Consider the following 13,104-nt stretch of genomic DNA (forward strand, 5'->3'; position numbering starts at 1 on the left):
CATGGTCATGCACTCAATGGGGGAGAGGTTTGCTTTTATGAGGACGATAGGATAGTGTATATTTATTTTAATATTACGATTATAAGTTATAAAATTCTTTTAGATTTGCTATAGATTCTATAAAACAAAATAATATTATTTTTTTTAGTTTTATAACTCATATAAAATAATAAATAAATATATTCCTTAGTTGTTCCCTTTTGTTGTAGCTAGTCTCAACATAAAGAGTTAATCATATAGAAAAATGAAGTTGGCTAGATATTGGAGTCTAAGTTAGAGCTTGTTTAGAGCTCTCATTAGTATGGGCATTGAGTTATATAAATATAATTTGTTAGGGTCCAACCCTAACCCCTTTATTTATGTAATAGGGTCGAGTCATAGTTATAGTTAGTTAAAGAGTCAATAAAGCCCGTATTAATAATTGTAAGTGGTTGACTTGCATTTAAAGAAAGGGACCACAGTTAATTGTAAATGGGCCATGGTATTAGATAGATGGTATTGAGAGAACCATGGTATTGACCCATGGTATTGCATGTATGAATCCTATGTAAATGATAGAGACTCCCCATTGAGGAGAATCGTGTCTTATTTTGTAATCGAGCTCTATTTTGCTGGAGGTTGCACCCTCGAAGAGGCAAGTTAACATTGCTTTCATCTCTTAATAATAAAATATTTGTTATTTTTTCTCATTTTTATCTGTGTTCTGGGTTGTATTTCTTCATATATTTGGTATTTTGGCATCTTCTCGCATGTCAAGAGCATAAAAAGTGGTATCAGAGTGCTTTCCAGGGCCGATGGTATCTCCATTTTTAGCAGAATTTTTCTTTAGGCTAGAGACGTGTTCCGGAATCTTTAAACCACGATATCTATCGTTGAGCACATAAACCTATGGATTTGGAGAGGCATGCACATAGGAAATACAAGAGGTGGTCACGCTTGTTGGACTCCCTTGTAACCCCTGTGGGTACCCCTTCGAGTAGTAGCGCATTAGGCAGAATTGTGCATGGACCTTCTTCAACATACCCTCTGGGTATATCGGAAGCCCCCTAGGCTCACCTGAAACCTCGCCTTAGATAAACCGTCGACCATCTTGATGCTACAGTATACCGAGAACAACACTCGGGGAGATTACTCGCGCGTATGATAGGGTAGTCAGGTAGCACGGCTAAGGATACGGTTGATCCTCCTTGAAGGTGAATCTAGCCATCATAGTCACTTCCATGGAAATCACCAACATTCCCACCCTCGACCACCCAAGCTGGACATGTACAAATTTGATGGCTTTAATTCGGCAGTATGGGTAGCACAAATGGACCAATATTTCACTCTGAATGATATCGTAGATGACGAAACTAAACTACGTGTCGAATGCCTTTACTTGGACCAAGAGAGATGGAAATGGTGGCAATGGCATCGGAAATGCTATCTTGGGAAAATTACTTAGCAGGTGTTCTCAAAATCCATTTGTGACCACTTTGACCACGAATCTAATTTTTTGGGTTGTCTTACTAAGCTCCGACAGACAGGCACAGTAAAATACTACATTGCAGCCTTTGAGACATTGGCCATCCACACAGAAGGTCTGGGAGATGAATTCTACTTTGAATGTTTTATAAGTCGTCTCAAAGAAGCCATCTAAGCCCATGTCCGGATGCACCACCCACCCACATGGATGGACGCTTGCAAAAAGGCTATCGAAGTGGAATGTGCTTTAGCCGCCTAGTCGCCTTTCATAGCCAAGGGACGCCCCACCCAGGATCAGGGCACTACCCAAACACTTAAGGTTTAAAAGGTGTCCCTCGCAGAAATGGATAAAAGAAGAAAACAAGGATTGTGTTACTACTATGATGACAAATACTCCCCGGGGCATAAATGCAAGGAACCCAAATTCTTCCAAATTGATGTTCTTGATCACAGCTCATCTGAGGAATTCCCACCCCTTGAAGGACTAGAGGAGGAAGATGAGGACACCCAGCAGGACAATGAGCTCCCAGCTACGCCAAAAGAACCAGTTATCTCAATACATGCTTTGGCAGGCATTTCTGTGCCCCAAACTCTCAAAATCAGAGGTTTTATTAAACATTGCCATGTAGTAGTATTGATTAATAGTGGCAGCACTCATAACTTTATCCATCAGAGAGTCGCCGAAGTTGTTCATTGTTTTGTCAGGGCAATCCCTATTTTCCAGGTCCAGATTGTTGATGGGAGGACTTTTATCACCCCAAGAAACTCTCCTAGGTTGTATATCAGAGATGCTCAGGAACATTATAAACTCAACAAAAATGTTGGAAAATGGTGGATGAATGAAAGAAATGTTGCACATTCAAGCCAAATAACCACTTCTACTATGCTTAACCCCAGGCATAGGTGAACACCCCTAGACTACAAGGCTTTAGGTCGCCAATTACTCACAATTTTAAAGAAAATGTGATGATGGAGAATATTGATCACACCGGCAGATGCACAGGACCCTGTGATGGCCAGCTACAACTAGTTAAAGGTTTGTAAATCTATTTCCTAATGCACAGACAGGATGACAGCTCTCTAGCATTAAAATAACAGAAACCTGCATACAAATTCAATGATACGTGCTAGTTTCAAACACAGAGGTGGGATGACAGCCCCTCTAATGCTAAACATCAACAACACATGAATAAATACATGATAGGCATAGCATGGAACAAGAAGAAGAAGTGGAAAGTGAGAAATCAACAGCAAAAGAAGCTTGTATTAGCTGGAAATGAAGACTAGAAGCTGCAGGTTACACAGTAGTTACAGTCTCCAGAAGTTGAACTTTACAATCAAAATAACATTCATCAACCTGATTACATCTTTTTTCTGGGTATATATGGAGGTTGACTACAAAATTGCTCTGCAAACCCATGCGTGGAGGGGTCATAACTGACCACCAACCGCATTTACAATCAGATATGGGCTTTGATACAATTAGATTGTTTTAATGGATCAATTTGACTTTTACTGGTACTTTGTTGTCCTTCCTGAACAGGTGAAGTATGATTTGAATGCATTTCAATAACTGTTGCAGTCATTGAGCTGAAAATGATCATCCTTCTCGTCCTTGACCGTGTTGTTCTTTAAATGTGGTAGCTGAGGAATTCATGTGCAAATTGCTGGATCATCTCTTCCTTCTTCGCGTGCATGAGTCAAGCCAAAAACACTGAAAAACGCCTTGAAAATGGACGAAGAGCTGAGAAAGAATGCTGGGAAACAAGCTTTCACCAAGCCCTATGTTGAAGCCAAGGGCTAGATTATAGTTTTCTCAGGTAAAAACATTCCTAGGGATTATGACGTTAGCCCTAAAATGGAAACTTTATCACAATAAAATGATGATTTTAAGGTAATGAGTTTCCAACCACGTGTGAAACCCTTCCCCAACCTAACACCTATGCCCTAGTTGACTTTTGACACTAACCCTGTCCTGGAGACTTTCCTTAAAGGGCCAAAAAATTGAGGGACGAGAGAGAAATTAGGTTTTATGGAAAATTTATGGTGTTATCACCTATGTGGAAGAGGTTGGTGCTTGATCTTGGGTGATGGAGTCTAAAGGGAGATATACTTATGAAAAAGCAAACCCTAGAATGGAGTAGGGATAATGAAAAACCATAGTTTCATACCCTAGCTATCATTTTATGAGGGAACAATGTCATTGCAAAGAGATTAACATGAAATATCACTCAAGGGTCACACAATTCTTAAAGGGTAATGCATACAATACCATTGCCAAGATTTCAAAGAAAAATATTCAAGAAAAACTAGCACATACAAACCTTAACAACATCCATTCCATGAAATAGACATGAAGATATTCAAATACATAGAATACTTACAAGAAAATGCATGAATCAATCTTTTATTGTTCCAAAAGTATGTCTCCAAAACAAGATAAATTATCCTCAAGAAAATACTCCACAAAAGATCACATATCCGCAAGAAATAAGTCTATTACAGCTAGGTTGAAATATCTTAGAGAGGCCAAACTGATCCATAAGTGATGATGAGAATATAAGTGAGGTCATGACATATATTTATATGAGGTATACCTCTGCCAATTTATGCCTAATTAAGTCCATAAATCAAGTTTGACATAAGAAAACCTTGGGTTACAATCAACACACTAGCTAAATGATAAAATAAACTATAAATTGCCACACGTGTGTTCCGTAGCATCCAATAATGTTGATGGAATGCCCTTTTAGGGCTCCAAATGCTATACCAAGGTGTGATGAGGTGTGAAAAAGTGTCAACATGGAAGGATCATCCAAAATTTGAGGAAATACCCTCAAATACTCCTCTGGGGTCCCAAGTGCAACTAGGGTGTCATGATGTGATCTCCATGGGTCTCCAGTTATCAAAATGAGGCCTCCTCTCTCCACCATTAAGTCTTCTCTAGGCGCAAAAAGCCCTCCCTAATTTCTCAATGGGAGAACATCCTCATCTGAGCTCTGAATCAAGTCTTTCCCATTAGGTCGTGTCAAGTCTATCCTAGGGGTATATTGGGTCCCTTGATTCCATCATGAAGAATATTCTATGCTAAGTCAAAGTAGACCAATTTCCTGGGTCCTAAGGGTGCTTTGGGACATATAAGATATGATCATATTGTCCAGAGGCTCAAACCTCTCAACATTGCATTTTCTAAGCCATATATATCTCTAAATGGCCTGGGACACTATGGAGTGGGTGCCCTTAAGGCTTGGGCTGCAATGGACCACCTCACAAAATAACATGTACTCAAGTGAAAGCAACCATCCATCAGAATATATGCATCTAAATGTACCAAACTTGAATGTTAAGGGCATATTAATGCTTCAAACAAGGAACACCTTTTAATATCTAACTAGACCAAGCCATGTAAATGTTTTCCCTAGCTTGATAGAAGTGGATAATGGTTAACCCTATTAGGTACTTCCAGTCCCCAAGAGGACGTGATAGTTCCAAGGTCAACCCCTCAACTAATAGGTTTTAGTGCATATATGTGATAATGAAGGGGAAAAGGCTTCATGGCCAAGTGTCATGGTCAAGGTGACCTTGATGGGGTGTTCACATCCTGAGTGTATTAATGTAAAGGATGGAGAAATGATGGAGGCATGGGTTACTTTGCTTTTCCTACCTTTTCCAACCCTCTTGTGTGCCTTTTACTTCTTCATGATAATTATTTGTATTATTGCATATAGCTCAAGGGTTAGATCTTTCTCTGTATGATGTAGCATTTTACACACCCCTTAAGATGAGATAGTTCACTGCTCATCAGGGTTGGGACATTTCATGGTTACTTTTGATATGAAGGAACATCATGTGCTTAGGAAGCAAGTGATGGCCAATTGAGGAGGGCAAAGCTCATGTTAGGATTTTTCCCACATGTTGATTTATGTCCCTGGCCATATTTTTCATTTTGATTTCCTTTTTTTTCTTTGTTGTGGCCATGATATGCTTTTTAGCTATTTTAGCTACATCAACCTCTAGGGAAATAGATATCCGACCCTACTCAAGGAGGGTGAACATGTGAGTGCCAAATCCTAAAGAACCTATGACAAGTTAGACTCGAAGAGTGGAGGTGGTATATGGGGCTTGTAATGTGTAATGAAAGTGTAAAGAATGGTATAGGGGATAATGAACATGATATCTCAATCTAGTTTTCCCAAGTAATACTCCTCCTATAACCCTAAGGACTTAAGGGAGATCCCACTCGACTAGGGCTAAACATTAACCCCCCTAGTAAGGTGAGAGAACAATTTACAGTCGAGATCAGTTAATCTTCCAGACCACCCCTTTATCCATACTAAATGCCCAAAACAAACAAGTATAAGCACCTGATTTAAAAATTATCACAATACCTTTTGAATAGTACCCCACCATCATTCAAGTGCACATTTCTGATGGTGAGAGGCACATGGATGATGCAAATGGAAGAGGCATATGAAATATCAAATAGTGGTTGTTAGGGGATGCTAGTTGGTTTTCAAATGTAGGATAAAAGTGTTCTCCTATGGGGTTAACAATTTGGTGGGTAACAATTCGAAAAAATAAAATTTATCTTTCGAAAAACATCATTGAGAAAACCATATTCAAGATAGTCATGTTCATTCTTTCATCTACACCATTTTATTAAGGATTGTATGGAATTTTGATTTGATGTTGGATATTATGTTAGAGAGGATAGTTTTCAAATTAATTATGGGTGTATTATCTTCCATTATCATAATAAAGAGAACCAATATGTGATTGTGCTTCATTTTCAATCCTTACATGAAAATTTTAGAAAGTTTCAAAAGCTTGAGATTTAATTTTCAACAAGAAAACCCAACATATTCTAGTGTAATCATCAATAAAATTCATCATATATTTACTTCCATTAGCATAATCAACATGCATAGGGCCACACAAATTAGAGTGTATCAGTCTAAGTTCTCTACATTCTTTGGAAGTAGAACCATGAAAAGTTTGTTTGCTATGATTTCCAAGGATATAAGTATCACACTGCTTCAATTTTTTAGGAACGGTAGGAAAACCTAAAACACCATTTTCTCAACAAGAAAAAGTTGTCATAATTAATATTCCCAAATATAGCATGTCATAGAAGACTATATGGCAATGTACCTTCATCATGACGAGAGATGTATGCATAATTCTTTGTATCAACAGATGTCCCTTTCAACTTCAATAGTATTTCATCCTCCATTCTATTCATGACAACCATGTTGTCAAATTTCTCTCTTATTGACACACTACCATTGAAGATAAGAATATAGTGGCCTTATTTGTGAATGTGAACAAGGAACAATCTAAGGGTGATGGTGTCGAGTCCTAATGGCTTGAGATTTGATTTATTTACAAAATACATTGTTCCATCTAAATTTATGCTAAAGTCTTCAAAGAAGTTTCTTCATAAGGTCATGTGGCTTGTTTCACTTGTATAAAGCAAGCATGCATATCTCCAAGAAGCAAATTAAGTGTGAAACAAATATTTATTTTCTCCAATATTGCAATGGGAAACAACATAATCAGCAGATTCAAGTTCTTTACCTTTAGCTAGATACAGTTTTGACTTATGCTTTCTTTTGGGTTTCAATTATATTTGGTTCTCTCTGAGGAGATTCTATATGTTTCCACATCATGTTCATCTCTATCGTAATGAATGAAGATAATATTGGTTTTTTCTCCTTGATGTGATTACCCCCTACCTTCGTAATTCTTACTTCCACGTCCCCTTCTACTGTCACTTCCTCTAGGAGAATCGTGTGATTGATTCTTCCATTTATGAGCAAAGCATATCACTTCATTAAGGGACAAATTTTTTGTCTTCCTCTTCCCAAAATATTTTTCTCGTTTTGTAAACGTTTCTACTAGAGAATCAAAAGTAATGGACTTAATTTGGTCATTAGCTTGCAAGGATTCAATATAATGAGAGTATGTAGGGTAGAGGATGTTGAAAATTTTGCAAGAGGAATGATCATTAGTAACTCTAGTGGCATCTACATCATGCATGATGGCTCTAATTTCATAAGCTAGGGCCATGGGATCATCATCTTTCAACTCAAGGTTGAATAGTTTTACCATCAATTGAACAACCTCCAATTTAGAGTGTGAGTCATACAAATAGTATAACTTCTTTAATGCACCATAAGATTTTTGTAATGGAAAGTAAATGACATCTCACCCCTTTGCTTACAGAAGCAATAATTAAGGCATAGGCTTTGTTTTCCTTGTTCTCCCAAATGACCAACTCCTTATCTAATGTAGGTTTGGTAGATGAATTTTCCTCCACTCCTTCATAGATGCCTTTCCATAAGTCATTAAAATGAGGGTTTTCTTGATATTTTTGAAACAATACTAGTAATTCTCCTTGTTATTTAGCATAGTGCAACAATGGAGATGAGAGAATGCCTCTTCACACATAAATTTGAGATATTAGGTTGAAAAATGGATAAAAAAATGTTTCAACAATAATAATCTTTGGTGAATGTTAGCTTGCAAGAAAATGGGGAATCGATAGGTGGGTGAAAATTCCTTCAAATATTTTACACACTAGTCAATATTTGTGTTTGTCATGACCTAAATAATTAAATGTAAAGAAATTTAAAGAAGATAATTGTCACATCAAGTTCATGAGAGCTAAATAAAACACAATTGTGAGCCTTCAAACCTATGAAACAACATGAAAATATGGAATGATGTTGCATGTGGACTCATAAAATTCTATAGTTGTTGTGAAGACATCATAACTATACATGAGCCAATAAAAAACGAACTTTGGATTGGATGTTGCATTAACCTAGACAAACTAAACAACAAGCACCCTCTCACCATATGCAAACAATATGATCCCTAATTGGATTTCGTAATGGGGTAATCACAATCTGTTACAGATCGAAATATGGAAAATATATCGATAGGATTTTGCACTAGTAAATATGGTTTGTCCAACATAGAAAAATAAAAACAAAGAAAGCACAAATATGCAAATTTGACAAGAAGAGGAATATGCCAAATTCTTAGTGGAAAAGGATGTAACCACCTCTCCCCACATTTACCCAAATTCAAAAGCTTGCCAGGGTAAACATGAGACGAGTGCCATTACATCCTGACCCCACCTCCTAGTTCTAGTTAAGGAGTTGGAGCCTACAAACTGACCACAAATTGACATCCTACACGTACTACAGATCACCCAGGAGATGAAGAAACGCCCCAAGTGGTCAATCCCTAACCTAGAACCTTGTTTCATTACCTTAGGCCTATAACTGCACCCTTTACACTACTTGCATGCAAATGTGAGCTTCCAACCACACTCGAAAGCCTTGCTCCATGCAGTTATGACCCCAAATCTCCAGTTTTGTGCATGCAATTTCTGGATCTGAGCCTATTTTCTAGGCTATTATCTAAACCACTACCCAGAACTTCTTGTAATCATATTTCTCATGACAACAATGCTAATCATTCAAAATTGAAGGTATAACTTGACCTATACTGCCTATAACACACTAGGCAATTTGTCAAACACATGGTAGAAATGTAAGCTATAGGTCATGAATGCATATCTAATCATAGGAGTATGAGATTCATCTGAGAATCACCAAGAAGGCTCTATGCCCTCTCCACATAGTCGCAACAACACTTACTAGTCCATATATTCATCAATAATTAGATAACTAAACAAATCGTGACATGATCCATAGATAACAAACATAATGTAACCAACAAATATCCAACATAGAAACCATGGTAACTCAGCCATAATATCAACAACATAAACACTACAAGTATACATGAATCACAGTAGAAGAATAACTCTTATTAATATATGGAAATACCAGCCAAGTTAGGTACTTACACATACCACCCGACCATAGATTAGGATGAACCAAATCTCTCTTTCATCTAGTCACCCCCACGCCATATTCCAAGCATGAATGTGGGATCTCATGGAATAAACCAAGACAAACCAACTAGGGTTTTTATAGGCCAACACATCAACCCTCCTCCACAGTTATTCCACCTCTACGGTCATACATCACTAAAATCAATCAAATCGGTCTTTACCAAAGTTGTATAGGGCTCCAGGAACTAGTAACTCAACCCACAACCTTCCAGGGCTCCAAAACGTTTGTCCAACCTGACTCCAAGGACTAGTAACTTAACCCACTATGGGCCCTAGAGCGTTTGTCCCAACTTAGGCTCCAGGACTAGTAACTCAACCCAAGTTGTTCCAGGGCTTCTAGAGCATTTGTTCCAATCCACAACCATAAGGAGTATGAGCACCAATCAGAAAAACAATCAAGTAGAAAAACCCACAACACCATGGTTATCTAAGAAATGGAAATGCAAGGTTGTAACCATTATCAATCCAGGAAAATCTCCATGCCAATGACAACACATAACCGAAAAATCACATGCATATACCATGCATCCAAAAATCAACAAGGAAATCACACATGCAACATGTTACCTGCAAAGCAATCCAAATGTAGTTTTTGATCCAACTATTCCCTTACACTTTCCTACTTTCCTTTGTCTTCTTTCTCCAAATCCAAGTGAATACTAGAGTGCTCCAAGCATGCTCCAAAATTTCTTTAAGTGTGAAAGAGTATGAGAGAACGGGAGAACAAAGATAAAACTAACAAAAGGTTGTTCACTGATCCTTAGAAGCCTTTTTATTATTGAGGCCTCTATTTTCTTTAGTTTCCTTCATTTTTCATCTAATTTCCCTTGCATACAAATTTGTGTCTCTTCACCTTCATTTTCTCCTATTTTTCTTCATTTCATAAAAAAATGCCATTGCCAATTTCCATAGCCATTAATTAATCACAAGTGATACCCATCACTATGTTTTTCCCAACGTTCAGCTTGGAATACATGTATCATGACCTTGGCCTTATTTTATTTACATGGAAAATCAACCAAAGGTTATTACAAAAGAGTTGAACCAAGCTTTGATACCATGTCAAAGATAACTCATCACTTACATTTATATTAATGTGTGATTTAATTTATACAAGAAGGTTTTATTTCATTGTCTAAAGGTCTCTTAACATTCTCCTAAATTTATTTTTTAGAATTTTTTTTCCTAAAAGATAATGTCTTAACAATTTCAATTTTAAAATGTAAGTTAACAAGCATTCAGGAAATTTTCTAGGCTAATAGGTGTCATTTCCTATTCAATAAGATTCATGATTATTATCCTTTAATTCTATAGCACACACATGAATCTATCTATTTTTTGTCTTGAATATATTCCTGAAACACGTAATGCTTGCCCCCAAAATTATTTTCCTTTGAATCATAGCAAGCCATTCTCTCGTAAACTTTTAAAAAACAATTATCATTTGATGCCGTCTAATTGTAGATAATTGAATGTTTTACATTGCTTAGTGTTTGGGATATTCCAATTAATCAAGTGTATATGTCACATCTCCTAAGAAGGAAATTTCCCAGAAGAAAAAATAAGTTATAGTAGAAGAAGCTTATGAGGTGAGATGGCATAAAGACCCCAATAAAATGGTCAGGCCCAACACTTGCAATTATATGGGATTGCAACACAAATATCCATGGGGAAGATATATCAGGTTTTAATATATGAATCATACTCTTTACCTTTTGGAATACAAGGAGATGGAGAAGATCTACACCTGTACGGATTATGAGAAAATTTAGAGGTTTTACCTTCATAATGTAGCAACTAGATAGACTATATTACCCTACATTGAAATGGTAAAATGAATTATTGATTATATAAACTTGGAAAATAGAGCTATAGTCAACAAAGTAGGAAGTTTTATAATGCTTATTTTCAAGCAATGATTCTGAGGAATACTACAATTTTGTACAACTTGCGTTAGTATTGATCATTGATGGGGTGGGAGAATTCAATAAGGCCAAATATAATCCAAAGGAGACAAGTAAATGGTGGATATAGTTAAGAACTCAATATATCCCAACTCAACTTCTTTAAGAAACTTTTAGATATGATACTTCCATGCTTAGTAGATTATATGGAGAAAATGAATCTTAAGCCCATTGATACACAAGATAGTCCATAAAGAATCAACTTTCAAATGGGATCCATTATTTCTAATAAAATCTTAGTTGTGATAACCATAGTTGGAGACTCTTCTCAAAATGATCCTTACAGATTTTAGATGGCCTCTTATTTCATAGACATCATTTCTGAAGTATATCCTTTTGCAAGAGTTAGGTGGAATTGGACTCTAGCTAAAAGCTCTATGTATGTGTATTATTGAGATTTATGGTAGCACTCATACAAATTGCAATATGATAATTATGTGATCACTTAATTTCTCCATTACTTACATTGTTATTTTGTAATTCAACCCCCAAATTATTAATGAAGTTATGAAAGAAATAAGTTAAATGGGAAATTATCAATTTTAAAAACAATGTTATGAATCTTGGAGTTTAATAATATAAGAAATCAATAATTATAGCCCACTTCAAGGGGAAACTTCCTTTTACAATGAATACAATGTATAAGACAAGATTTTATGATCTTAAGACTATGCCTCCTTTATATGTGTGTGTGTGAGAGAGAGAAAGAGAGAAAATTTATAAAGTTATAATAAAATGAAATCATGAAATGTTTTATTCTACATAGCATTATAACTATAGAAATGTAATCACTCAATATACATGAATAAATAAGGGTCTTATGTAGGGCTTAACATGTATCTTCCATTCAAAAAAGTGTCGTCCTCAACACTTGAATATATGTGGGTGTTTCTACATTCCATTGGTAGGTTCTTCTGTTTGATGAGGCACATGAATATATGTGGGTGTTTCTACATTCCATTGGTAGGTTCTTTTATTTGATGAGGCACTCAGTGCTTGCCCAATTTCTTAGATGTTTAATCCTTGTTTACAAGATTGTTTCTAATTAAGCTGAGAGGCTCATTCTACAGTCTAGTATGAGGGGATGTGTAATTTCTTAGATGTTTAATCCTTGTTTACAAGATTGTTTCTAATTGAGTTGAGAGGCTCATTCTACAGTCCAGTATGAGGGGATGTGTAAGTTTTTTTTGTAAGTGGGTTCCCCTTAAAAAAAATGTCAGGCTATAAAAAAATGAATATGTTGTAAAGTAATTAAAAGTAAAAAAATGCATGAGTAAGATGTTTAATTCTATAAAAAAATAAGTTTTATGGTTAAAAGATTTAGTTGGTCATATATTCAGAAATATAATTTAAACAATGAAAAATAACACATTGTATTTTGCATTCTAAAGAAGTTTGCACGTGAAGAAAATTCATGTTAGATCTGTACTTAAGATGGATCTATGCTAGTTCTACTCTGACTTTCCTTTTTTCTTTCTTAGTTGCATAATCCTTGTTTACAAGATTGTTTCTAGTATGACTTTCTGTTTTTCATTACTCTAGTAAAATAGTATTAACTAAGATCTTGTCAACATGGAAGACTGAATGTACATGAGAAGAAATCAATAGTGTGTTTGTCTCTCTCTCTCATAACCACATTGGTAAATGTGGTTGATATACTCTAATTGACGTCTCCCTCTCTCCCATAACCACATTGGTAAATGTGGTTGATATACTCTAATTGGCGTTATTTTCCACCTTTTATAT

This window comes from Pinus tabuliformis, chromosome J (genome assembly GCF_031772625.1).
Source record: "Pinus tabuliformis cultivar Carrire ecotype Pingquan chromosome J, CPIR1, whole genome shotgun sequence".
Lineage (NCBI taxonomy): Eukaryota > Viridiplantae > Streptophyta > Pinopsida > Pinales > Pinaceae > Pinus > Pinus tabuliformis.